The sequence below is a fragment of the Petromyzon marinus genome, chromosome 49 (assembly GCF_048934315.1).
Source record: "Petromyzon marinus isolate PM22_M1 ecotype Great Lakes invasive population chromosome 49, UKy_Petmar_22M1.pri1.0, whole genome shotgun sequence".
NCBI lineage: Eukaryota > Metazoa > Chordata > Hyperoartia > Petromyzontiformes > Petromyzontidae > Petromyzon > Petromyzon marinus.
This window is the reverse complement of record NC_133715.1, coordinates 1,721,785-1,749,302: the sequence shown is the minus strand read 5'-3', so window position 1 is coordinate 1,749,302 and position 27,518 is coordinate 1,721,785. Positions and strand designations below refer to the sequence as shown.

The 27,518-nt window shown below is 52.9% G+C and overlaps 1 protein-coding gene across 1 annotated transcript in view; it reads left to right on the top strand.

The window, feature by feature from the left end:
• Positions 1-687: 687 nt before the first annotated feature.
• Positions 688-27,518, top strand: part of LOC142931112 (uncharacterized) — a 49,446-nt gene continuing 22,615 nt past the window's right edge. Inside the window, exon 1 of the mRNA XM_076074574.1 lies at positions 688-889. The gene's annotated coding sequence lies outside the window, so the exon portion shown is untranslated. The remainder of the gene's footprint in view (positions 890-27,518) is intronic.

Here is a 27,518-nt window from a genome sequence, read left to right as displayed (position 1 = left end):
TCCATCACCCCTCCCCATGGCTCCATCACCCCCCCCCCATGGATCCATCACCCCCCCCCCCATGGCTCCATCACCCCCCCCCCATGGCTCCATCACCCCTCCCCATGGCTCCATCACCCCCTCCCCATGGCTCCATCACCCCCCCCCCCCCATGGCTCCATCACCCCCACCCCACGCCCGATCTGATCCGGGTTTTGTCCGTGCAGAAGGTGGCGACCCTGGTGTTACCCCCCCCACTCACCCCCTCCCACTCCCCCCCCACTCACACAATGCCAGGCCGTGTGTCGTGTTTGCCGTGCGCTGGAATTGCCACAGTCCCCCCCCCCCGTCCTCTTGCCCCCCCCCCCGCCCCCCCCTTCCCACCCCCCGGTTCCCCTCCCCTCTCCGGTGCCCCCTCTGACGCGGGTGGCGATCCTGCCGCGTGTTTTGCTTCAGCGCCGCCGCTGAACAGCCGCCGCAGCTGTGGCGCTGAACAAACCACAATCAGAGCCCTGAGCAAGCACCGCTCCCTGTTCTCCCTGCTGCCTTCTCGCTCTTCGCGTTGCTGGGGAACGGCCACGGATGGTGGTGGGGGTGGGAGGCGGGGGGGGGCGGGTGGCCCCCCTCCCCCGACCCCCCGCCTGAGGGCAAACGCAGCTCTGCCATTGGCAGGGCGCTGGGGCCAATTATGGCGCGGGAGGGATGAAAGGGGCGCGCTGGGGAGAGGAGCGCGCAGAGCCAGAGAGAGAGAAGAGCGGCCGTGAGAGACGGGAGAAGAGCGGCCGATAGAGACGGCAAGGGAGCGGAGAGAGGCGGCAAGGGAGCAGAGAGAGGCGGCGGGCAGAGCGAGAGGGCGAGGGGCTCCCCCCGCGACAACGAGCGTGACCCGGCACGAGGAGGAGGAATCTCAGTAAGTGTCCCGTGGTGCCAATGGCACGTGGCGCGCACAGCTCGCTCACACGGGGCGGCGAGGGTACAGAGCCCGCCGTGACCCGGACACTCCGGGGAACCTTGCGGCTGTGTTCGAGTGGCAGGTGCTGAGTTGTACCGAGATGTGGACCCGGTGTTGCGGTGTTCGGCTTTATGTTGGGACGCCGGTGCGCAGTGTTTATGACTCGAGACACGTGCCCGGGGTTGGTTCTGTGGACGAGGTGGCGACCCGGCTGGGAACGCGCGTGCGTCACGGTGGCGCGCGCGTGCTTCACGGTGCCCGTGCCCCACCTGTCCTGTTGGCACGGGCACCGTGGGGCTCACCACCACCCCCCCCCCCCCCCGGGTGCATTCCAGCGACGCCCGATTCCAAAGCGCGGCGATCAAGCTCTGCTCTTCTGTTAAAAAGAAAAAAATAAGCAATCGGTGTCGTGCACAGGAACGACTCTGGATGAGCGTCTACCACGTGATTAGGAACGCCACGATTTTATCAACTGTGACGTCCGCATGTTCGAGCGCGTGGTCACCACGTGATGCGCGAGTTTAGCTTGCTCGCAAAGGAATCAGCGCCGTGGATGTTGTTCACGGCTATCGATCTCACGATCGGGTTCCGCTCTCGCGAATCGCGCCGTGAAATCAGCCCCCCCCAGCTGCAGAGCACCGCTCCATAGTTCAAGGTTGCGGTGGACAGCTGGTACAGCTGGTACACAGTCGGTACAGTTAGTATAGCTGGTACACAGTCGGTACAGCTGGTACACAGTCGGTAACAGCTGGTACACAGTCGGTACAGCTGGTACAGCTGGTAAACAGTCGGCACAGTTAGTATAGCTGGTACACAGTCGGTAACAGCTGGTACACAGTCGGTACAGCTGGTACACAGTCGGTACAGCTGGTACAGCTGGTACACAGCCGGTACAGTTAGTATAGCTGGTACACAGTCGGTACAGCTGGTACACAGTCGGTAATAGCTGGTACACAGTCGGTACAGCTGGTACAGCTGGTACACAGTCGGTAACAGCTGGTACAGCTGGTACACAGTCGTTAATAGCTGGTACACAGTCGGTAACAGCTGGTACAGCTGGTACACAGTCGGTAACAGCTGGCTACTCGCTACCATAGCATGTCCTGCGCTGGCTCATGAACCACGGCGTCTGATCGATGTCTATGACACGGCAGGAGGCTTTACTCTTTCCGGCAACAATACCGCCGTGAAGATGTTCACACGCCGTTCACAAGGCATCGCTTCTCATTAATGTCACCCTACATCACAAATGAATAAGAACGGGTCTTTGCCAATCGTCTGCTGGATGAAGGCCTTACACCTCGCCGCGTGGATCGTGGAGGTTGTTTGACCATACTTCACCACGCCGGTCAGCGCGGGGTTGATGATGGGGTGGAGGCCAGGGCCGGTTCAGACATTATTCGCCACTGATGTTAGCCGTGGTCGGGAATCGAACTCGGGATTGCTGGGCTGCGTTAACTTCTGCACGGCTACCGTGCCTGGTGCATGACATGTATAGAACTACAGTGCCTGTGTTCATGATTCATTCATTGTTTATTCAAATAGTTCACCTGGAAAAGCACCTCGAGGTGGAACGTCGCGCTTGCAAGGTGGGGGGGGGGGGGGGGGTTCCAGGCAGAGCTACACAGCTGGACGCGTCTCGGTGTTCAGTGATGGAAATTCCAGGTTCGTGTGGCAGGCGGTAGTTTATCCACAGCTCACGCATTGCGTGCTGCTCGCAAACTCTCAGATCAAGTTGATCGTGGGGTGGGTTTATTTTGGTTGGGCTCATGGTGGTTTATGGTAGATAAGGCGCTTTATAAAGAGTAGAGGTTGTTGTTATGATTACGATGATATTTGTTGTTATTATTTTGTTTTTTTTTCACGCGAGATAGGTTGTCTCGCTGTACCATCTAACCTCGACAAAGTTCCACGCGGTCTACGTGTCAACTTTTACTGCCGCGGGCAACACGTGTGTAATTATAAATAAACGATTATCTCTCAATTATCCACGAATTAACAGTGCACAATTATTTTTTTTAAATACCATCGCTTCGATTTCTAAACATTTATAGTTACGACATTTTTATATTTTGTCTCTGGCCAGCAATGGAACTCGTAAAGGTAAACGGAATATGAAGTGCACGGGTGAAGGTGCAGACCCTGCAACTGGTTGGCTCGCACCACTGCTGGCAGAAGGGGGGCCACCACTAGAAGGGAGCCGTAGCGACCCCCCCCCCTCCAACACACAACCGCTGTGTGGCTGTACTTATAACGAATTGGCACGTTCTGTTTAAGTGACGAACCTTACTGATTGGCTGTGTCGGGTGGTAGCGGGTTTAGCGACACATTTATATTTACGCGATCTAAACCAAAAAAAACAAAACCCGATATTATGGAGAGCCTATTGACATAGAGCGGCTGGGTTTAAACTGCCGCGCCTGGAGATGTAATCGAACCGGCGACCTCTGGATCGCAATTCCCAGTGTGCGCTGAATGATTACACCACTCCTCTTTTCAGAACATAGATGGACTAGTCCTTCTAAATAAACTGCCAAATCGCTGCGCGTGGCGCTGACGTTTTTTATATAAATAAATACACCGTTTTCAAATAAATAAATTAATGCGAAACCGACACACCTGATGACGACCGTTTGTGTTATGGTCGAAACGTCGTGAGAATTTTAATTGTTTTATATATATTTTATTATTTTATTGTTTCCCTTCAACGTGACTTTACCGAAAGAGCTAAGAATATGAATTACACCACTGTTACAGCAGCCTCCTCACGCGTGTCGGCATGTACGCGTGTGCGTATGTATGCGTGTATGTATGTATATATGTGTGCATGTGTATGTATGTGTGTATGTATGTGTATGTATGTGTGTGTATGTTCATTGGTAGCGGTAGTGTAGCGGTTAGCGTTACGCTGCGCTACGAACCTGGCGACTCGGGTTCGATTCCCGTTCACGGCCAACACCAGTGCCGATTATCTGAACCGGTCCTGGGCTTCCCCTAGGTCGACTCAGCCTCAAATGAATACCTGGAGCGATGTGAAAACATCGCCAAGAGGGAGACAAAGGCGGCCAAGCGTGGTGTTGGCCACCCACCCCCTCGTGTGCCGTGCCGGCCTTAATAAGTGCTCGCTAACAGCACTTACCCCTAAAATATGTTAAGGCTATACAGGGGATCTTTGTGTGTATGTGTGCATGTATGTAGCTATGTTGAACTTATTTCGCATCGTATGTCGCCAACCGTGCTAATCGGAAGTGCTGTTCGAATAATTATCCAAAAAATGGAGTTGCTTCACCCTACATCACGCAAATTAAAAATAACGGGGCTTTGCCGATCCACTGCTGTATGAAGGCCTTATACCACGCCGTGTCGTTCGTCGAGGTTGTCTGGCCATACTTCGCCACGCCGGTCAGCGCAGGGTTGATGAAGCGGCGGAGGCCAGGGCTGGTTCAGACATTATTCGCCACTGATGTTAGCCGAAATGCATGACAGTGAATACGAGATGGTGGTCCTTGATCAATAACGTCACGAAGCAGTCCTTAGTGAGCCGCATGCGACTCTGGAGCCGCAGGTTGCCGACCCCTGCCCATGGTAAACTGAACTCTCATGGTGAACTGGACTCCCATTGTAAACTGAACTCCCATGGTAAACTGAACTCTCATGGTGAACTGGATTCCCATGATAAACTGAACTCCCATGGTAAACTGAACTCTCATGGTGAACTGAACTCCCATGGTAAACTGAACTCCCATGGTGAACTGAACTCTCATGGTGAACTGAACTCCCATTGTAAACTGAACTCCCATGGGAAACTGAACTCTCATGGTGAACTGGACTCCCATTGTAAACTGAACTCCCATGGTAAACTGAACTCTCATGGTGAACTGGACTCCCATGGTAAATTGGACTTCTATGGTAAACTGGACTCCCATGGTGAACTGGACTCCTATGGTAAACTAGACTTCTATGGTAAACTGGACTCCCATGCTGAACTAGACTCTCATGGTAAGCTGAACTCCCATGGTGAACTGGACTCCCGTGGTAAACTGGACTTCTATGGTAAACTGGACTCCCATGGTGAACTAGACTCCCATGGTGAACTAGAGTCCCATGGTGAACTGAACTCCCATGGTGAACTAGACTCCCATGGTAAGCTGAACTCCCATGGTGAACTGGATTCCCGTGATAAATTGGGCTTCCATGGTAAACTGGACTCCCATGGTGAACTGGACTCCCACGATAAACTGGATTTCCATGATACCGGCTTCAAGTTTTATCAACGACTGGGTGTTAAGGTTAGCGATTTGTCGTATTATCTGGCTGTATAGCAAATGCAAAAATACAATTACTTTACTGTGCAAGTAAAAAATGTCCGTGTTTTAATGTTTTCTTTTGATTAATGTAGGGCCCCGTTAAACCACATGCTACAGGCCCCGCACTCGCTTAATCCGGCACTAGCTACACCGAAGGGGATTCCAAATGCAGCAACCCCGCGGCAGCGGCCACGCGAGTCAATGTCACACGGGGACAGCTCGCCATCGAGATTCTTCTCCGAGGTTCATTCGTCAAACGCGACGCGGGACGCTCAGCACAGGGTTCAGCCTGGCGAGCGATTGGTGCGCAACTGCGATGCACAACACAGGCGCCCAGAGGCTGCTGCTGATGCTGCTGATGATGATGATGCTGCTGCTGATGATGATGATGCTGATGATGATGCTGCTGCGAACCCGCGTTGACGGCAGAAGGCAGTGCAGACAAATCCAGTGTTGTGCTGCACTGCGCCTCGGCATCTATGGCGCTGACCGTCACCGCCACGTATGCATGTGCTGTATGTATGTGCTGTATGTATTGTATGTGCTGTATGCATGTGCTGTATGCATGTGCTGTATGTATTGTATGTGCTGTATGTATTGTATGTGCTGTATGCGTGTGCTGTATGTATTGTATGTGCTGTATGTATTGTATGTGCTGTATACGTGTGCTGTATGCGTGTGCTGTATGCGTGTGCTATATGTCTGTGCTGAATACATGTGCTGTATGCGTGTGCTGTATGCGTGTGCTGTATGTATTGTATGTGCTGTATGCGTGTGCTGTATGCGTGTGCTGTATGCGTGTGCTGTATGTATTGTATATGCTGTATGTATGTGCTGTATGTATGTGCTGTATGCATGTTGAACTTCTTTCGCGCCGTACGTAGCCAACCGCGCCAATCGGAGGCGCGGTGAATTATGGTTACATACACCCCATGACTCACGTGGCATGCGGCGATTAGCAAGACAATCACCGTCATCATCTCATAACGATGTGAGAGAGTGCAACGTGAGTTGCACGCGCTGTGCGACCATACTTCACCACAATGGCTCATGCGGGTTTGGTGAAGGGGGAGGGAGGGGGGCGGCGGAAGGGGCGGTGGGGGAAGACCGATTGAGACGTCACTCGCCACTGATGTTAGCCGGGAATCTACCGAACTTAAATCGCTGGGTTCATAGTGCAGTGCGCTAACCGATGCGCAACGATTCCCCTCGGATGAATTAAAGCAATTGCTAAGTAATACAGACTTGAAGTTGTCATAAACAGTTACAAATCTAAATGTGTTTCAAGGCGTTGCTCGCGCGAGATGGAGAAGCGCGCGGTTTAACACGCGGCCGGAGCTCGGACCATCGTGGAATAGGGCAGGCAACTTGTAGGTAGTGATGGGTGGGACTCGTGTGTAGGGTGCAGGAGGATAGGGTAGGCAACTTGGAGGTAGAGATGGGTGGGACTCGTGTGTAGGGTGCAGGAGGATAGGGTAGGTAACTTGGAGGTAGTGATGGGTGGGACGCGTGTGTAGGGAGGAGGAGGATAGGGTAGGCAACTTGGAGGTAGTGATGGGTGGGACTCGTGTGTAGGGTGAAGGAGGATAGGGTAGGCAACTTGGAGGTAGTGATGGGTGGGACGCGTGTGTAGGGTGCAGGAGGATAGGGTAGGCAACTTGGAGGTAGTGATGGGTGGGACGCGTGTGTAGGGAGGAGGATAGGGTAGGTAACTTGGAGGTAGTGATGGGTGGGACTCGTGTGTAGGGTGTAGGAGGATAGGGTAGGTAACTTGGAGGTAGTGATGGGTGGGACGCGTGTGTAGGGTGCAGGAGGGTAGGGTAGGCAACTTGGAGGTAGTGATGGGTGGGACTCGTGTGCAGGGAGGAGGAGGATAGGGTAGGTAACTTGGAGGTAGAGACCCAGGGGAGTGCTGATGAGACTGTAAGGAGTGAACCTTGCAGGCCAGTGGCGGGTCGCATGAATGCCGTGCGCGGTGTTTCACTGCGCCCGCCGTGTTCACGCGAGACTGCGACCTCAGGGAACCCGGGCCGCACCTTCGCTCCTGGCTGCGTGTGCGGGCAGCTTTTACCACGTGCTCCCTGCATCCGCACGGCCTCCTGGGAGTTCGTGATCTCAGCGGTATTGGTTCAACACAAGCTAGTTCTGGACCTGTTTCGACATTAGGTGTTTCATCAGTAGCAGAGTCAGGCTCGCTTGAGCCAATGCTGGTGAACTGCCAGATGTTATGGGCAAGGATCCCTCTCTGTTAGATGAGCCCCAGTTCGATGCAAACTTATACGATACACAACACAGATCATTGGTGCGATTTTGGTGACTCACATTGCTATAAACAATAATAATCTACGCCTGGCGTTTCCTGGCTGGCTGCTGGCTGGCCTCCTCTCCACCACCCCAACAATAGCTCTGCTTTTCGATTTAAAGCTTTCGTGACTGCAATGATTCATCTTCTTTGGTTCTTTCGGTAAAGTCACGTAGAATGAGAATAAAATAATAAATTGATAAAATAAAATAACAATAATATTCTCACGACGTTTCGGCCACAACACAAGCGGCCTTCATCAGGTGAAGGGAGCGAGACTGTCTGGTAGGACAGCGCTGGAGTGAGAGAGCCACGTTCAGATCACGGCTTTTAAGCCGCGACTCTAAGCTTAAAAGCCGTGATCTGAACGTGGCTCTCTCACTCCAGCGCTGTCTTACCAGACAGTCTCGCTCCCTTCACCTGATGAAGGCCGCTTGTGTTGTGGCCGAAACGTCGTGAGAATATTATTGTTATTTTATTTTATCAATTTATTATTTTATTCTCATTCTACGTGACTTTACCGAAAGAACCAAAGAAGATGAATAGCTCTGCTGTTAGTGGCTGCTGCGGGCTACGCGGGAGTTTTCCGTGTGACAAATAAAACGTTGAATTGAATTGAAACGGCGGAAGAAGACGTCCTGAAGACAACATAATAATACAATAATATTATAACAATAATACAAAATAATACAAATAATAATACAAGTAATACAATAACAATACAATATTACTACTCTAATGAGCCAAGAATCGCTGTTTGTGTGTCCCGCGCGTGACGTCACTCCACATGCCCCTCCCCTCGTCATTAATATTCATGAGCGGGTGGATTTTTACACTCACGCAGAAGGTCGAGAGGAAATACATTTTTTTTCGGAAATTCGCTTTAAATTTGACGTTTTTTTTATTGAAAGTGAATCTAATAAATAATTCTACACAGCAACAAAGTTGATTTGGTGTCTTTATTTCTTCAGCACTTGAGACAAAGGTAAGTCTAATTTACGCTTCTACATTATGGCAAAATAGACATTTCTCGGTGATTTTCTAGATATTGTATCGATTTCCAATTTATTTCCACCCCAGCGACCGAAAGCAGAACAGAATAAAGTATCAGAGCAGTGAATTTGAACAAATTGAAGGTCAGTTTATCTACAGTGCTTCAGTGACATGAAGTGAGGTGTTCTATGACATACTTTCGTGCAAGATTCACTGGCATTAAATTTACACAAGATACAATTATACTCTGCTCAATTTTTTCGTAAATACTACAGCTTCCGTCCTAGGCAAATAAGCTAGTTAAAACATAATAATACAATAATACAAAATAAGAATACAATAATAATACAAAATAATAATACAAACAATACACCAATAATAATGGCTAGTGACAGCGACGAGGTGTGAGTGATGAGAACAGAAGATCGGCCACGTGTAAGTCAACATCGCTCTTACTTGCCCATTTGTGCTCCTCTGAATGCAATTCTTTCGTCAACACTTCCTAGACAATATATTTGTTTTAAACCTCACGGCACAGATGATCCTTGTATTATTTCATGATATACATTAAAACCAGATGTACTCTTCGCGCTCCAGGTAGAGGAAGGATCGTGATGACCGTGACAGCTGTCTCTGGATTTCCATTGCAGAGCAAAGGGGCAGCGGCCTCTCTCCCCGGTGCTGATGACATCGAAAGCTTGCGTTAAATGTATTTACATCGAGCGCCTATCACTCGAGACGCCCTGGGATATAGCCTAGAAAACGGTGACGGAGAACGGAAGGATGATGGAGTCGACAGGGCACAGTCCCACAAGTTATTGAGGAATGAGTGAGAGCAGCGAGAGAAGAGCACTTGGGGCTTCACGGAAGAGCTGTCGGGGAGGGGCTGGGAATGAGTGGAGGGGCGAGGCTTCAAGAAGGGAGCGGAAGGGGGTTAAGGAGGGGGACTGCTTCATGTGCAGGGGAAGTTTTTAAGAGAGCTGGAGCACGTGATGATGCTGATGGTGCTGCTGCTGATGATGATGGGCACGATGCTGATGCTGAACAAGATGGTTAAGGGTAAAACTATTAACTTTGTTTTATTTTACCAGGCAAGGTTCACTGAGCTACACAGCTCTTTTTGAGAAGCGACCTGCCTCTCACAAATGACAGCTCAACGAAGTGGCTTATCATCACCATCACGTGGACATTCACAGCAGCAGCCAAATGCTCTAAATAAAGATAAAGGTAGAGGAGCGTTCAGTAGTGAGGACTCTCTCAGGGTGAAGGGCAAGGGACCGGGCAGTCGCTCTGCACACGTGACACCTCACACTCCACGTGCACGCGAACAGACACAAAGACACAGATCCCCAGTGTAGCCTTCAAAGTTTGTTAGGCTAAGAGCTGTTAACGAGTAGCGCACCCGGGGGTGGTGTGATGGGTAGCACCACGCCCGACCGCTTTTGTCCTCCCGGTGCCGATCGTTCTCACACCCCACCAGGTACTTAGTTAAAGCTGAGTCGGCCTTCCGGGAAGCCCATCATCGGTTGAGATATTCTCCACTGACGTTGTTGGCCGTGAGCGGGAATCGAGCTCGGGTCCTCTGGTTCGAAGCCCTGTGCGCTAACCACTGCGCCACCGCTCCCCACGCACTGCACGTGTACTTGAGCACACGCACGTGTACACCCACACACACGTGTACACGCACACGTGTGTCTGTACACGCACACACGTGTGTTATACGCGTACACGCACACACGTGTACATACACGCGTGTACACGCACACACACGCGCCCTCACCCCATTTCCCCTGCGCCAAATACCAACCCGAGCCCTACCGCGTGCGCGCTCCCCTCGAGTCCTCACCTCTCAGCGTCCCCCCTCGCTGCCCCTCCTCCTCCTCCTCTCTCCCCCTCGTTCCCCCCCTCTCCCACCCTCGCAACCTCTCCCCGTGTCTCCCTTCTCCCCTTCTCTCTTCCCCACTCTCACCACCTCCACCGCACCTCACGCGTGTCCACCCCCACCCCTCCGCATGCACTCGCCGAGAGCCGAGTGCGCTGACGGGATGAGTAGAGAAATAAAACCACGTCGCATTACGTGGAGACATAAATACGGGAAGAGAATTGTAATTTAAAAAAATGCAGTTGAGCTGTCTTCTCAACAGCGGCGCTCTACCACGTTGTGTCCAGGGTTGTTGTGTCCAGGGTTGTTGTGTCGAGGGTTGTTGTGTCCAGGGTTGTTGTGTCCAGGGCTGTTGTGTCCAGGGTTGTTGTGTCCAGAGTTGTTGTGTCCAGGGTTGTTGTGTCCAGGGTTGTTGTGTCCAGGGTTGTTGTGTCCAGGGTTGTTGTGTCCAGGGTTGTTGTGTCCAGGGATGTTGTGTCCAGGGTTGTTGTGTCCAGGGTTGTTGTGTCCAGGGTTGTTGTGTCGAGGGTTGTTGTGTCCAGGGTTGTTTTGTCCAGGGTTGTTGTGTCCAGGGTTGTTGTGTCCAGGGTTGTTGTGTCGAGGGTTGTTGTGTCCAGGGTTGTTGTGTCGAGGGTTGTTGTGTCCAGGGTTGTTGTGTCCAGGGTTGTTGTGTCCAGGGTTGTTGTGTCGGGGGTTGTTGTGTCCAGGGTTGTTGTGTCCAGGGTTGTTGTGTCCAGGGTTGTTGTGTCCAGGGTTGTTGTGTCGAGGGTTGTTGTGTCCAGGGTTGTTGTGTCCAGGGTTGTGTACAGGGTTGTTGTGTCCAGGGTTGTTGTGTCCATGGTTGTTGTGTCCAGGGTTGTTGTGTCCAGGGTTGTTGTGTCCAGGGTTGTGTTCAGCCGTAGCCCGTAATCGTTTTGGGGGGGTAGGGAAGGCACACCCCACACTTCACCCCACCACCGCACGCGACCCGCCGATCCACTAAATGGAGTGAGATGTTAACAACCTCACTTCGTGTACAGGAGGTCGTGGGTTCGATCCCGATCCTGACGCCTGCTGCTGTGTATTTGGATTCTAGATTTTGCGTGTTCGCGTGTATTTGTCTCCGGATCGCTCCCGAATAATCAACACGCGCTAAGAGTAATTTGGCTGATAAACATTTCCACGTGATAAGCCACTTCGTTGAGCTATCATTTGGGATGGCCACGTCGCTTTAAAAAACAGAGCTACATGGCTCAGTGGGGCCAGACCTGGAAAAAAAATGAAATGGACAGAGTTCCAGAAGCGCATCTGAAAGCGTGCGATGCGGTTGATGGCCAGCCCAAAGCCGCCGCTGTTGTTTCTGCTGCTGCTGCTGCAGCGAGGACGCCCGCGGGGGTTTGCGTGATGATGGTTTATGGTCCTTAACGAGGTCAGCGACCACCACCACCACCACCACCACCGTGGCAGCTCCCTTCGAGTCTCAGTTCGGGTTGGTGGATCACACACACACACACACAGATGTCGTGAAACTCCCTTCCCTTGGGCGTCGCCGTTCCCTGGCTCCCCAGGAGAAGGCAGTACAGCAAGTGCATTAATCGCCATCTGTGTCTATCTGTACGGGGGAAAGAGCGTTGTCTCCTCGCGCAAGGCGTGGGGTTTCTCTGGGTGCTCGGGTTTCCTCCCACTTGTATACAATAGTTGTGATATTCGTAAACGCTCATCGTGAGTTGTGACTCAGTGTGGCTCTCCTGGGCAAACGAGAAGAACGTTTACACGAGTCGCCTTTCATGCTGTGAACATTTCTAAATGTACGGCGACCGTTTTTTTAAAAATCTCAATTCAGCGACCGGTAATGCAACAAAACCCCCCGTCCGAATGTAACAACCCGAGCGAGTCCTGCGAGTTTGCTCCTAGTCGCTCCCCAACGCCCTCCTTATTCGTATCTCCCCCCCACCTCCCCCTCCCGCTATTCCCACTTTCGTCTGCCATCACTCCGGGTTCGGAAACCACAACAGGGCTTTCCTGCTGATGTCATTTTTACATCGCTGGCTGGAACACCACGAGGCCCGGGCACTTGCGGCAAGCCCCTCCGCACAGACGCGTCAGTCTTTCAAAGTCCCGCAATGAAGGACAAAGCCGACCGAGCAAATAAACTCTCCTCGTTCTCGGTGGAGCGGTCCTCGGCCGATAATGAAAATGCATTTTCAATCTCGCCCAGGATCTGACCTCTGCCCACGTGGCGCCGTGAGCGAGATATCTGCGGAGCGAAGGCGGCGAAAAGCCACTGCCGCTGGCAGGCTGCACGTGGGGGAGGGGAGGAGGGGGCTGCTTCGATCTCCCAGCGCGCCAGTTGAAATATTGGGGAAAATTTTATTAAATCTTCCCCACATCCCCACTCCCCTCTGTCCATCCAGCAGTATACATGAGTTACAGAATCTCCATAATCTCCGAGTGCGGTGGGGTTACAGTGGAGGTATTTGCGTCACGGGGACCCACGGTGGCGAGAAGTTAACTACCTCGCCTTGTGTGCGGGAGGTATTGGGTTCGGCCCTGACGCTTGCTGTATATTTGCAGTTTAACACGTAGGCTTTCGCGACCAATATTATTCATAATAAAGGTTTTTTGGGTTAGATCGCGTTATTTATAAATGTGTCGTAACCCTCCACCACCCGACACAGCCAAACAGTAAAAAATCTGTCACGTTTACAAAGGACAAATAGTTCACTACTTTAGCCCACCGGTGTGTTGAAGAGTGAATCAACATCATTTAAAGTTTGAGTACGACGTTTCGCTGGTAATTACATCCAGCATCATCGGGCAATTCGCCAGAATGGTAAAGCCCTCACTTGCTCCCGGTCTTAAATAGAGCAGCAGGGTGACGTCATCACTTAACTCATTCAGGTGCAGTGATTTGAGGCGAAGGGGGGGGATATTGTAATTATATAATCGATTGGTAATCAGTCAATGGTTATGATTAGTAATGAGTTGTAGATTAGTAATTAGTTGTAATGTGTGTTATTGTGATTATATGCTACGTTAGTAATCCGTTAATTACTATGTGTTTCCCCTATAAGGAATTGTAGTATGTATTATTTAATAATACGCTTCCAAGCCGCACTAAGCCTGTAGCTGTCAGAGCGATTAAAGTTGTTTCTATTTCTCTCAATTTCAATGGATCCTCTAATTAGTCTTTGCCAGTAATAATTAGTTTTACACAGCACTTCAACGTTATCAAAATCAATTGAGTGTCCTTGTTGACAAGCATGTTCTGCCACAGCCAACAGTTGTGTTTGAGATAATTTAATATTTCTTTAGTGTTCTTTTAGTCTTATGCTGATGTTACGTCCCGTCTGTCCAATATAGCATCTGCCACATAAACAGTTAATCCGATATACAGCTTATGTTGATAATTTAGGTAATTCGTCTTTACTGAATGCCAAATCACGATCGCAAAGCAACACTGCTGAAAGCGATCAGATTGTTAAAACAATTAAAATTCCATATATCTCAGGAGTAACTGACAAATTAGACCGTGTTTTGCAAAAGCAAAACATTCCAGTAAGATTTGGTACAGTACACAAAATTCAAAACCTAGTATCTTGCACTAAAGACGAATTACCTAAATTATCAAAAGAAGGTGTATATCGGATTAACTGTTTATGTGGCAGATGCTATATTGGACAGACGGGACGTAACATCGGCATAAGACTAAAAGAACACCAAAGAAATATTAAATTATCTCAAACACAACTGTCGGCTGTGGCAGAACATGCTTGTCAACAAGGACACTCAATTGATTTTGATAACGTTGAAGTGTTGTGTAAAACTAATTATTACTGGCAAAGACTAATTAGAGAATCCATTGATATTGAGGGAAATAGAAATAACTTTAATCGCTCTGACAGCTACAGGCTTAGTGTGGCTTGGAAGCGTATAATTAAATAATACATACTACAATTCCTTATAGGGGAAACACATACTAATTAACGGATTACTAACGTAGCATATAATCACAATAACACACATTACAACTAATTACTAATCTACAACTCATTACTAATCATAACCATTGACTGATTACCAATCGATTATATAATTACAATATCCCCCCCCTCCGCCTCAAATCACTGCACCTGAATGAGTTAAATGATGACGTCACCCTGCTGCTCTATTTAAGACCGGGAGCAAGTAAGGGCTTTACCATTCTGGCAAATTGCCCAATGATGCTGGATGTAATTACAGGGAAACGTCGTACGCAAATTTTAAATGATGTTGATTCACTCGTCAACACACCGGTGGGCTGAAGTAGTGAACTATTTGTCCTTTGTAAACGTGACATTTTTTACTGTTTGGCCGTGTCGGGTGGTGGAGGGTTACGACACATTTATAAATAACGCGATCTAACCCAAAAACCTTTATTATGTATATTTGCAGTTTACGTTTTGAGTATATGGTTGCTATAAATCTCCACATGATTATACGCCGCTTTGCCGGGATCGAACTCACTACCTCCTGCATACCAGGCGAGGGAGTTAACATCTTCTAGCCACCGTGGCGCTCGCCGAGTTCCATTTCTGACCAAGACCAACGTCAGTGGTAAGTGATATCAAAACTCGTCCATAGTGGTGACGTATGGTCAGACAACTCCCATGGGGAGGCCTACACCCAGCAATCCACCTCCAATGAGCACGGTTGGCTTCGTACGGTGCGAAAGACGTCCAACATACATACAACATTCATACATATTACATACATACAACATACATAAAACATACATACAACATACATACAACATGAATACAACATGAATACAACATGAATACAATAACGCATCGACGATGATTGTTGCTCACGATGTGTGATCTGGCTGGCGGCTTGACTACGCCTCCTTGAATTCACATCACACACCATTATCCCCTGCTGCCCGATAAGATGTGTACCGCTTTGTGAGAGGTCAACGGGGGTTGTCGTCTGGAGAGACTGGGTCTTGGTCGTAGGAATGTGGAATTGCCAGCATTGGCTCAGGCTGTCCAATGGAGAGGCACAGCGCCGCGTTGCTCGTTGATACGAGCTGCTTGGTTTATCGGCCTCCTTGGGCTGGCGATGGTGATGATGGCGGTAATATTGGTGAGGGTGATGATGGTGGTGACGGTGGTGGCGGTGGTGGTGGTGATGGTGGTGATGGTAGTGGTGATGGTGACGGTGGTGATATTGGTGAGCTGATGGTGGTGGTGATGTCCAGCTACACAACTCTTTGGAACGCGTGACACAATAAATAATCATGAGCGTCGTTCTGGAGAAGCAAACTAACAGCATAAACCAGCAGACACTGTTACTCTCACATATCATGTCCCTCCACATAAACACGACTAAAAGTATTTTGTACACATCCCATCAGGCACGCGATCTTCTGGGAGTGCGTAATTTCAGCTGCGTTGGTTTAACATGAGATACAAAAAATACTCTGGACCAGTTTCGCCATTCAGTGACTCATCAGCAGTCAAGCTCGCTTGAGCCAATGCTGGTGATGCCTGCCAGATGTTGTGGGCAAGGACCCCCTCTCCGTTAGATACGGGTCCTATTTAGGGAATACAAGTTGTCTGCAATGTTCGCATTTCCACGTGCTCTCAAAGCACCGCATTGTAACCCGGCGAGACGGGGGGGTAGAGTCGATCGGGCTGTCGTCTGCTGCTGGCCGCTGCCCGTGATGATGAATAATGGGGCCGTGAAGCGATTAACGCGCACTCAGTGTTCAGTCCGCGTTTTCAGGAAACCTATTTTTGAAAGGTGGGGAGGGAGGGGGGGGGTCGGTGTGGTGGGTGGTTGTGAGTGGTGTGGGTGATTGTGGGTGGGGTGGGTGGTTGTGGGTGTGGTGGGTGATTGTGAGTGGGGTGGGTGGTTGTGGGTGGGGTGGGTGGCTGTGGGTGGTTGTGGGTGGGGTGGGTGGTTGTGGGTGGGGTGGGTGGTTGTGGGTAGCTCTTTGAGGAATTCCCACCGACCACCAGCCCCCCCCGCCCCCCGCGCTATTCAGGAGAGAGACGCGCGCGGGCACCTGCGCTGCTGTAGCAGCAGCAGCAGGAGCAGCGCCTCGAGACTTCCTGAAACACGAGGCCACAATCCGCGTGTTGTGCGGCGGGCGGAGGTAATGATGATGGTGGTGCTGTGGATGGTGGCCGTGTGGTTGTGTTGGTGGCGGCGCGTGTATTTTCGCCCTGCCAGGTGCGTCTGGCTCACGGAGAGGGCCTGGCGGGGGGGCGGGGGGGGGCGGCCGTCGTGACCCGGCGCGGCCCACAATGGCCTAATTGTGAATTGTGCTGCGCGGCCTCGCTGTACGGCTCTTGGTTGTCGTGAGATCACGGCCAAGATGCTGGCTGGCTGGCTGGCAAGAGCAGGTGGTGTGTGCTGTGTGTGTGTGGTGTGTGGGTGGTGTGTGTGGTGCGTGGTGTGTGTGTGGTGTGTGCGGTGTGTGTGCCGTGTGTGTGTGTGGTGGTGTGTGGGTGGTGTGTGTGGTGTGTGTGCGGTGTGTGCGGTGTGTGTGCGGTGTGTGGTGTGTGTGTGTGGTGTGTGTGCCGTGTGTGTGTGGTGGTGTGTGGTGTGGTGTGTGTGCGGTGTGTGGGTGGTGTGTGTGGTGTGTGTGCCGTGTGTGTGTGGTGGTGTGTGGTGTGTGGGTGGTGTGTGTGGTGTGTGTGCCGTGTGTGTGTGGTGGTGTGTGGGTGGTGTGTGTGGTGCGTGGTGTGTGTGTGCCGTGTGTGTGTGTGGTGGTGTGTGGTGTGTGGTGTGGTGCGTGCGCCGGGGAGCGTGGTGGTGTTGGTGGTTAGCGTCGATATCCTACAAACCCGGCGGTCCAGAGTTCGATTCCCGCTCATGGCCACCAAACACCGGTGACGACGATGTGAACCCGGTGTTGTTGCTCACTCTAGGTCGACTCGGCCTCTAATGATTACTTGGTGCGATGCGCAAACATCGACACTGGGGTAGACAAATGCGGCCGGGCGTGGCGCTGGTCCCCCCCTCCCCCCCTCGTGTGCCGTGCCAGCCTGAATATGGTGCCACTCGCTAACAGCACTTGCCCCAACAATCTGTTAAAGACTATACAGGGGATCTTTGTCTTTGTAGCCGCCGGGGTGAATGCCTCCCATCCACCCTCCCTCCCTCTCCCGACCCACCGACACACCATACCAACAATATCGAGTTATGTTTTTGAAAGGCGCGCTCGCTCCGTTATTTATTTATTATTGCCTTTTTCTTTTTTACTCCGACAACTTTTTGCGAGTTGATTCCTGCACGCTACACGTCACCACCACCACGGCCACCACCACCACCACGGCCACCACCACCACGGCCACCACCAGCACCACCACCACCACGGCCACCACCACCACGGCCACCACCAGCACCACCACCACGGCCACCACCACCACGGCCACCACCAGCACCACGGCCACCACCACCACCACCACCACCACGGCCACCACCACCACGGCCACCACCACCACGGCCACCACCAGCACTACGGCCACCACCACCACCACCACGGCCACCACCACCACTACGGCCACCACCACCACGGCCACCACCACGGCCACCACCACCACGGCCACCACCACTACGGCCACCACCACTACGGCCACCACCACCACGGCCACCACCACCACGGCCACCACCACTACGGCCACCACCACCACGGCCACCACCACTACTACGGCCACCACCACCACGGCCACCACGGCCACCCCCCGCCCCACTGCCCCTGGAAGCAGGGAGCTGCGCCCTGCGTGTGCATCACCAGTTTGTATTCCGATTGTCCCGGTGCGTGACAGTCACGCAGATATTTGCATGTGTGTATGTTGAACTTCTTTCGCACCGTACGTATCCAACCGTGCGAATCGGAGGTGCGGGGGGGGGGGAAGAAATTAAACGCAGAAAACTGTTGTAAAGAAATTAGTTTTCAATGTAGATTATTTCAACGTGCTTAGCTACAGTGGCTTGCTAATTATTGGCAGAACTGGACTGTCGCCAAAAAGTAAGTGAAATGTCGAGTGGACGAAGCCGGAGTCAAACCCTGGCTCAGTAGAACTCTGTGGAGTCAAAACCCTGGCTCAGTAGAACTCTGTGGAGTCAAACCCTGGCTCAGTGGAACTCTGTGGAGTCAAACCCTGGCTCAGTGGAACTCTGTGGAGTCAAACCCTGGCTCAGTGGAACTCTGTGGAGTCAAACCCTGGCCACTTATCACCCCCTGACTCACTGCTTTCCGGTGCATACAGCAGCGATACAACTCTTCAGTACCAAGAGTGGCGAGTGATATCATAACCAGAACCCACTCACCGTCCGCCTCACAAAGACAAAGAGCCCCCGTATAGCCTGTAATGAGCCTCAAATGAGCACAAGGTACTTATTTGAGGCAGAGTCGACCTAGGGGAAGCTTAGGGCAGGGTCAGATAATCTTCACTGGTGTTGGCCATAAGCAGGAATCGAACTCGGGTCGCCAGGTTCGTAGCGCAGTGCGCTAACCGCTGCACCACCGCTCCCCACACAGATACATACACAGAGATACACACACATAGAGATACATACAGAGATACAGCTGTGTGTACTGTGTGTGTACTGTGTGCGAGTACTGTGTGTTTGTACTGTGTGTGCTGTGTTTGTACTGTGTGTGTGTGTGTACTGTGTGTGTGTACTGTGTGTGTTACTCGGCAGACAGCTGTCTCCTCGTACGGTTTCACTTTATGCGCGCTGTTTAATTTGGAAGGCGTCTGCTAATACATCTGCTACTACATCTGCTACTACATCTACTACTTAGCCTGTTATTGGAATAAAATTGTCGTCTGCTTTTTAAAGAAGATGAATGTAATTTAAATCACAAAGAGCCTTCTGGCTCAAACGAGCCATGGGGCAACACTCATCTCTGTCAGCAGTCCTGAACGAGGTGCGGAAATTCCACATTCCCATGCCGGGGGGTACAGTCATTGCATAGAACAACCAACTGTCAACTGCCCACAAAGTCGTACGTATTTTATTGACCAGGAAAGCTTCAAATCTAGAATCAGGAAAGGATGATCAGGAAGAGCTTCATTTGTCGCTGATTATTTTGCCGGGTGCCTGGGCAGACTGGCCATAATTGATAGCTTAAACGAAGTGGCTTACCATCACGTGGACATTTACAACAGCCGAATACTCTAAACGCGTGTTGTTGATTCTAAATGTGAAGGGAAAAAACCCGGAGAGACCCGGAGAAGAATCCGCGCGACCACGGGGGGAGAGAGAGAGAGAGAGGCACGCACACTCGAAATATACAGGAGGCATCAGGGTCGGGATCGACTCTGTGTTGTGTATTATCGAGTGGGCCAATGGGCACCACGGTAGCTCGGAGATGTTAACTACCTCGCCTGGTATACAGGAGGTTGTGGGTTCGATCCCGACCCTGACGCCTCCTGTATATTTGGAGTTTGCGTGTCTCTCTCTCCCCGTAGTCGCATAGATTTTTCTCTGGGTCCTCCGGTTTTTTTCCCTCCACCCCGCCTCGGCATGGGAATGTGGAATGTCCGTACCTTTGCACAGGACTAGTAAATGAACAAATGAGTACCTGACCCACTGCTCAGTCCCCCACGTGTCGAGTCTGGCGAATGGCTGCGGCTGCTGCTATTTGATGTGTAATGAATGAACCCCACGGCTCCCGATGGAATCTCACACCCCCCGTACACACCCCGCAGACCCCCCGTACACCCTCCCCCCCGCTCCCTAGCAATGCAGTCCCTTTCATCGTTCCCGCATTAAAAACCTTTCGGGCCTTGCGATGTATTTGCGTTTTTCCCCTTCATCATCTTTTTAAGCCGACCGTGATATTTCCAATTCAATGGCAGTGGGAAATGTTCCCGGGGCAAGACGATAGCTCCACGCGCTCACCCTTGCACCATCGCGTGTCCTGCTATGTCCGACTGATTCCTCGCGGACCCTGCAGAGGGCCGTGACCCCGGATAATTCACCGCTCAGCGAAACATTTTTTTATCCTTTCTCGCTCTGTCTCCCCCCCCCCTTTTTTTACCCAACAAGTCGCAGTGTTTGCGCGATTTCTCGGCACGGAATGTGACAGCTCTTCCCGTTGCGCGAGGAGTATTTTATTTTCGTGATCCGACGCGGCACCGCCTGTGCTGCAGTAGCCAGAGCCAGCGCCGCGGAGAGACCCCCTGGGCGCGAGGTTTTCTCAGCCGTGCGCGATACAAACCCCGAGCTCTCGAGAGCGCACGACCGGGCAAATAAACTGCGGCTAAAACCCTCTCTTTCCATTTCATTAATTTGTAAATGTCCCCAGCCTGTGTGTGTCAATGTTCTTCTACGAACCGTTTGCTCGCCGTGCGGCGAGCACTCTACTCGGAGCGCCGCGTGCTCCATCACAATCCACCCCCCCGTGTGTGGATCGCTGGGAGTTTAGCAGTAGTTCTGTGACAGCATCTTCCCTGGGCCGCTCTGTGACACGGCGCAACCTTCCGCTGCCCGCCCTGGGAGTGGGGACTTCTTGACGGTCACTCATCCTCTCCCCCACGGTCTGGAATCCCCCTCTCGTCCTCCCCCAGTCGTCCGTGCTGTGGACTCCCTGTTCGAGTCCAGGCGCAGGACCTCCTCTTCTCCTCTGAATAAGCAGTCCCCACTGATTCGTTTAACCGCGACGCAAATGCGATTTGTGTTGCGTCATTCCTTCGTAATTTCTTGGCTTTGGAATAAGGCGCTTTGCATATATATAAACTATATAAAATATAAACGAATTATGAATTATAATCGACACAATTTACCACACTCATCTGTTAACCGGGACCGACTGGCATTATCGCGTTCCACGTGACAACGCGACCGTGTGTCCCACCACGTGGCCACCGACCCACCCCGGCACTGCGCGCGTCTCGCCGCGCCCCGTGCCACGGCGCCCTGACACGGCTTGCCAACACGAACCCCGCTCGGGTGGACACGCGGGGTCAGGGAGGGAGGGGGGGTCAAATCGTGGTCGACTCTGACCGGACGAATTAAAGCGGAGAGTTGGGATCCCTCCCAGGGGGTTGACCGAGCCCCTGCCCTTCGCTCGCCGTGGCCACCACGGGACCCGCAGGGTTCCCGCGTGGTGCCGTTCCGGCCTCGCGCGCCGTGGCGGCAGCGCTGCGCTTCAGGAGCCGACATCGACATCTGCTGCTGACCACGACGAGAGAGAGACAGACAGAGAACGTGTTGGCTATTCCTCCTCCTCTCCCCCCCCCCTCCTGCATTGAATGTGATTTGCGATATGGTCCATGGACGTCGTTAGTTCAAATCGAGGTATGAATGGGTGGAGTAGTCGTGATCAGGCCGCTCGATGCATGCGGGCTGCGTCATCACGATGAGCAGCGCCGCCCTGCGCCACGCGCCGTGTGGGGGACACGAGTGGAGCGTAGCGCTACGAGCACGGCAGCCCAAGTTCGATTCCCGCTCACGGCCAGCACCAGTGATGAATATCTGCACCGGTCCTGGACCTCCCCTAGGTCCACTCAGCCTCAAATGAATACCCGGCGCGGTGTGTAAACATCGCCACTAGGGACACAAAGGCGTCGTGCTGGCCACCCACTCCCTCGTGTACCGTGACGTCCTTCGTAGGTGCTACAGCCAGGCTACACGGGGGACATTTGTCGCTGTGGGTCACCGCGTGCTTTGCTCTGCGTGTGCCAATCCGCACCCCTGGGTCACGCCTCGCCAACGAGACGCGTCCATCTCCGGGGATTTCCCGTGCGAAATGTGTCCACGGATTCACGAATCGCCGCACCTCCTGCGAGGCTGTTTCTCGCCCCGTGCCGCGTTGTGGTGACGGCGGCCACGCGGGTGGCTGCGGGTCGGCGACCGCGGGGTGGGCCGCGAGCACCGTGCCCAGAGCGCCCCAGAACGCTCGCCCCCCACCCACCACCACCGCCTGTGGATCGGAGGCTATCGCTGGGACCTCGGCGATAGTTCCGTGACATCATCTTCCGGGGGCCGCTCTGTGACACGGCGCCAACTTGTTCGCTGCTCGTGGGAACCTCTCGACGGTCGCTCCTCACCCTCCTCTGCTGCACCCCCCCCGGCCCCCGAACGATTCGGACGTCCCCCCCCCCGCCCCAGGCGGCTCTTGGCACGGCCGCGCCGCAGCGCTCACACCAGCGCGCCACATTCCGTCCGCGCATTCATCCGCGCGAACGGCCAAATATATCCATTTGTGCAATTTGTACCGATGGACATGGAGCCCTGGCCCCTGCGTCTCTGTGTGTCTGTGTGTATGCGTGTGTCTGTGTGTGTCTGCGTGTGTCTCTGTCTGTGTGTGTCTCTGTCTCTGTGTGTCTCTGTCTGCGTGTGTCTCTGTCTGCGTGTGTCTCTGTCTGCGTGTGTCTCTGTCTGCGTGTGTCTCTGTCTGTGTGTGTCTCTGTCTGTGTGTGCGGTGTGGGGGAGCGTTAGCGCAGTGGTTGGCGCGCTACTCCACGAACCCGGCGACCCGAGTTCGATTCCCGCTCGAGGCCACTACCAGTGATGATTATTCGAATCGGTCATGGGCCTCCCCGAGGTCGACTCAGCCTCAAATGATTACCTAAGTGCGGTGTTTAAACATCGCCACAAGGGAGACAGAGGCGACCGGGCGTGGTGTTGACCACCCACTCCCTCGTGTACCGTGCCAGCCTTTATTGGTGCTACTCCTTAACAGCTCTTGCCCCAACAGCTCCAGATACTCATTTGAGGCTGAGTCGACCTAAAAAATGCGCACAACCGGTTCAGATAATCGTCACCGACGTTGGACGTGAGCAGGAATCAAGCGCGCCAGCCACGGCGCTACCGCTCCCCACAGGTGTGGGTGACGTGTAACTGCGTGTATGGGTGACGCGTGACTGTGGGTGACGTGTAACTGCGTGTATGGGTGACGCGTGACTGTAGGTGACGTGTAACTGCGTGTATGGGTGACGCGTGACTGTGGGTGACGTGTAACTGCGTGTATGGGTGACGCGTGACTGTGGGTGACGTGTAACTGCGTGTATGGGTGACGCGTGACTGTGGGTGACGTGTAACTGCGTGTATGGGTGACGCGTGACTGTGGGTGACGTGTAACTGCGTGTATGGGTGACGCGTGACTGCGCCGGGCGTGCAGCGGCAGGACCGCTCAAGGGGGCTTGTGTGTGGCAGCCGTGGCCTATCCTCCCCAAGCTGTCACCGTGGAGCGCCATGGTGGCGAGATGTTAACTACCTCGCCTGGTATACAGGAGGAGATGGGTTCGATCCTGACCCTGACGCCTGCTGTATATTTGGAGTTTGCGCCTCTCCCACCCCGTGGTCGCGTGAATTTTTCGCCGGATCCTCCGGTTTTTCCCTCCACATTTATGAACATTTAGAAACACGCATTTAGAGTCTTTGGCTGCTGTAAATTTCCACGTGATTATGATAAGTCACTTCGTTGAGCCATCATTTGTGGCCAGGTCGCTTCTGAAAAACGAGCTATACAGCCCACTGATGTCTTACGTGGTAAAATAAAAAATAGCGACAGCCAGTAGTTGTCCACCTTCTCACGAGATCCGGCGATGTTGACAATTTCGCCTGCGCGCCTGGCCCCGTTCGTGGTCACAGCGTGCGTCACCTTCCCGGCAGGCTGCCGAAGTGGATCGCCTTTCGCAGAAAGCCACCGGAAAGTTTTGATAACTTACAAAAAAAATATGGAGCAAATATCAGCGCGAAATCAATTTCTACCACCACCACCGTCACCAAAGCTCCCCCAGTATAGCCTCCAAAGACTTTTGGGGCAAGTGCTGTTAGCGAGTAGCACCTATGAAGGCCGGCACGGCACACGAGGGGGTGGGTGGCCAACATTACGCACGGCCGCCTTTGTCTCCCCAGTGGCGATGTTTACACACCGCACCAGATACTCATATGAGGCTGAGTCGACCTCGGGGAAGCCCAGGACCGGTTCAGATAATCGTCACCGGTGTTGGTGGCCGTGAGCAGAGAATCGAACTCCGGTCGCCGGGTTCGTAGCGCAGCGCGCTAACTGCTACACCACCGTACCCCACCACCACTGCTATTACCTCTGTCACCACCACCACTGCCATCACCTCTGTCACCACCACCACTGCCACCACCGGCATACGCGCAACCCGCGTGGTGGACGGACCACGCCCACAATCCACCGTCACGTGGTGCTGCCACCGCCACGTGGCGCACTCGGTATAATTCCACACCCGCCCCCTCCCCTCAGCCCCCTCCGAACCCCCCCCCCCCCCGGCCCCTGCCCCCCAGCCCCCCTCCCCACACCCAACCTCTCCATAGCCCGGCGCCTGGGCTCCCCGCCGGCCAGTGGGCCACGGTCGCAGTTGCACCGCCTGCGCTCTCGGTAGGTGCTGCCCACGGTACCCGCGCGTTTCCTGCACGCAGGGCCGAGGTCGGGAGCCCGATTTACCGGCTCAACGGGGACGAACCACCGCCGCTTCGTAAGGAAGTCGACAGTGGTATTTTATGTGGAGAGACTGGCTCCTGCCATGTAAATGTGGAATTTACACCACGGTGCTCGGGGCTGTAAAGAGGAGATTACGAGCGCAGCTGCGTTGGCTGAGCGAGATGGAGACCACAAACCATGGACACGAACACCCATGGCAAGTTGAGGGTCAGTTTTTCTCGAATGAATGAATAATCCATTCGCTACCCTTTGGTGAACCACCGCTGGACGATGGCCCAAAGACCGCATGACCCATCATCTATCCACGCCATCTCACTCTTGGTGGTTGCCTGGCCATGCTTCATCGGAGCATGTTTTTGTTTGCATGTTCACCACAAGTACGCGCGGTTAATGCAGTACATGATGATTCCTACTCTTTGGGTCTTTCGGTAAAGTCACGTAGATAGAAGAAAATAATAAAATAAAAAATCACGACGTTATGATCGCAGCACAAGCAGTCGTCTTCAGGTGAAAAAAAATACAGCAGGCGGACTGCTGAGGCAGGAAGAAATTTGATTCCTTGCAAAAGGTTTATATTTGGTGTCTGAACATGTTAACACCCGTTTCATTACCAGAGAGGGTAAAACGTCTTCTTATTTTTTCATACTTCACCATACTCTTTGGTTCTTTCGGCAAAGTCACGTAGGTATAAAATAAAATAAATCACGACGTTTCGGGCGCAACGCAAGCGTCCGTCGTCAGGCGGGAAAGCGTGACTTTACCGAAAGAACCAAAGAGTATGGATTCCTGCAGTCACGAAAGCTTCAGATCAAGATTGATACTTCACCATGCTTGGACAGCTCCGGGCCCATGCTGACCACGGTCGGAGGGGGGGGGGCGAGGATGGGGGGGGGTCCTCCACGATATTGGTCGCGACTGGGAATTGATCTCAGGTGACTGGGTTCATATTGCAGTGCGCTAACCGCTGCGCCAGCGAGCTACCGTGGGTAAATACTTGACATCATCAACAATGGAGGAGGAGGAGGCCGGCGGTGATGATGGGGATAGGAGTTCGAGTGCGAGACAACGGACGATCGTCGCGATTTTCGTCCGGTGCTGAGCCTTCGTCTGCGAATCCACCGTGGTTGTTTGTCGACGACGACGATGAGGAGAAGAAGAAGACGAAGAAGAAACGCATCGAAAAGTCGTAGACTTGGCGATCCGATCCGCTGCCCCGCGTAGCGACCGGGCCTCGATGATTGACCAGCTTGGAACGGTGCCGCCGAGCGCGGTTCGCCAAGCCAGAAGAGGAAGCGACACTCTTCGGCTCCCCCTGGTCAGCGAGGCCTCCGCGTCCCCGCCACGTGTTTGTTTTTCAAAAAGCAAACCGAAAAAAAGTGCACCGGAGCTGCAGAGAACACGTGTTTTTCCGCACGCCGCCCCCGGAACACCCTCACATCAATCCATCCAATGGAGCTGACCGCAATAAAAGTCAAAGAGCGGCGCTGGGGGAATCAATGAGAGAGGGGGTGGCCGTGCGGTCCTGTTGGGGCGCTGAGGCTCGCACCATTGAGACTGCCCGCCCCGAGTTCCAATGCGGGGTTTGGCCGCCCAACGATAAACAAACCCCGGGGTTGTCAATGCGCTGGGGGCTTCTCCCCGCAGCAGCAGCAGCAGCACGTCACAGGCCGAGCGAAAGGGGCTTCAAAACTTGCAGCGATTCTCTGACACAAAAATTGTGAAACTCGTAAAAAACATGTATATATTTTTTTACCAATTTACAAAATGAACTAAACATTTTTTCAAGTTCAACTAAACAAAATGAACTAAACTATGTTTTATTTTACGAGGTAAGGCCCACTCAGCTATCAGCTCTTTTTCAGAAGCGACCTGGTCATATATGATCGCTCAACGAAGTGGCTTATCACGTGGAAATTTAAAGGAGCCCAGTATTCTCATTCTCAACACGTGATGTTGTTTCTAAATGTGGAGGGGAAAACCGGAGGACCCGGAGAAAAATGCACGCGACCACGGAGAGAGAGAAAGACACACAAACTCCAAATATGCAGCAGTAGGCGTCAGGGTCGGGATCGAACCCACGACCTCCTGCATACCAGGCAAGGTAGTTAACATCTCCTAGACACCGTGATGATGATAGAGACACGCAAACTCCAAATATACAGCAGCAGCAGGCGTCAGGGTCGGGCTCGAATCTACGACCTCCTGCACACCAGGCGAGGGAGTGAACATCTCCTAGCCACCGTGACACAAGGTGGGTGGGGTGCACTGGCTCAGAGACGTGGCGCTAATGGTGCAATTCAAATAAAATCTGAGGTTCTTTGAACTGAGAAATAAAAACATTCAACACAAAAAAAGCACAAACCCCTCCGTTGTGGAGAAGGAATTCGCGTGAGCGCAGCCGCCGTCACCCCGGGTCACACCGCTCCCCGCTCGCCCTGCGCAATCACAGCGGCGTAGCTATCGAGTGTGCAGGCGGTGCAACTGCGCCCAGACGTCCGCGGGGTCGGAGAGGCCCAAGCGTCGCGCTACGAATAGGGGACATTGGACAGGGACGGTGGTGGGGTTCTCATTTAATGCCTTGCACCAGGGGGCCCGTGTCACCCACGCGGTGCCACGGGCCGGAGTGGCACCGAGAAGGTACCCGGGTGAGTGGCTCGGGAAATCCGAGTGCTGAGCGGGCGCTGCTGCCCACGATTGCT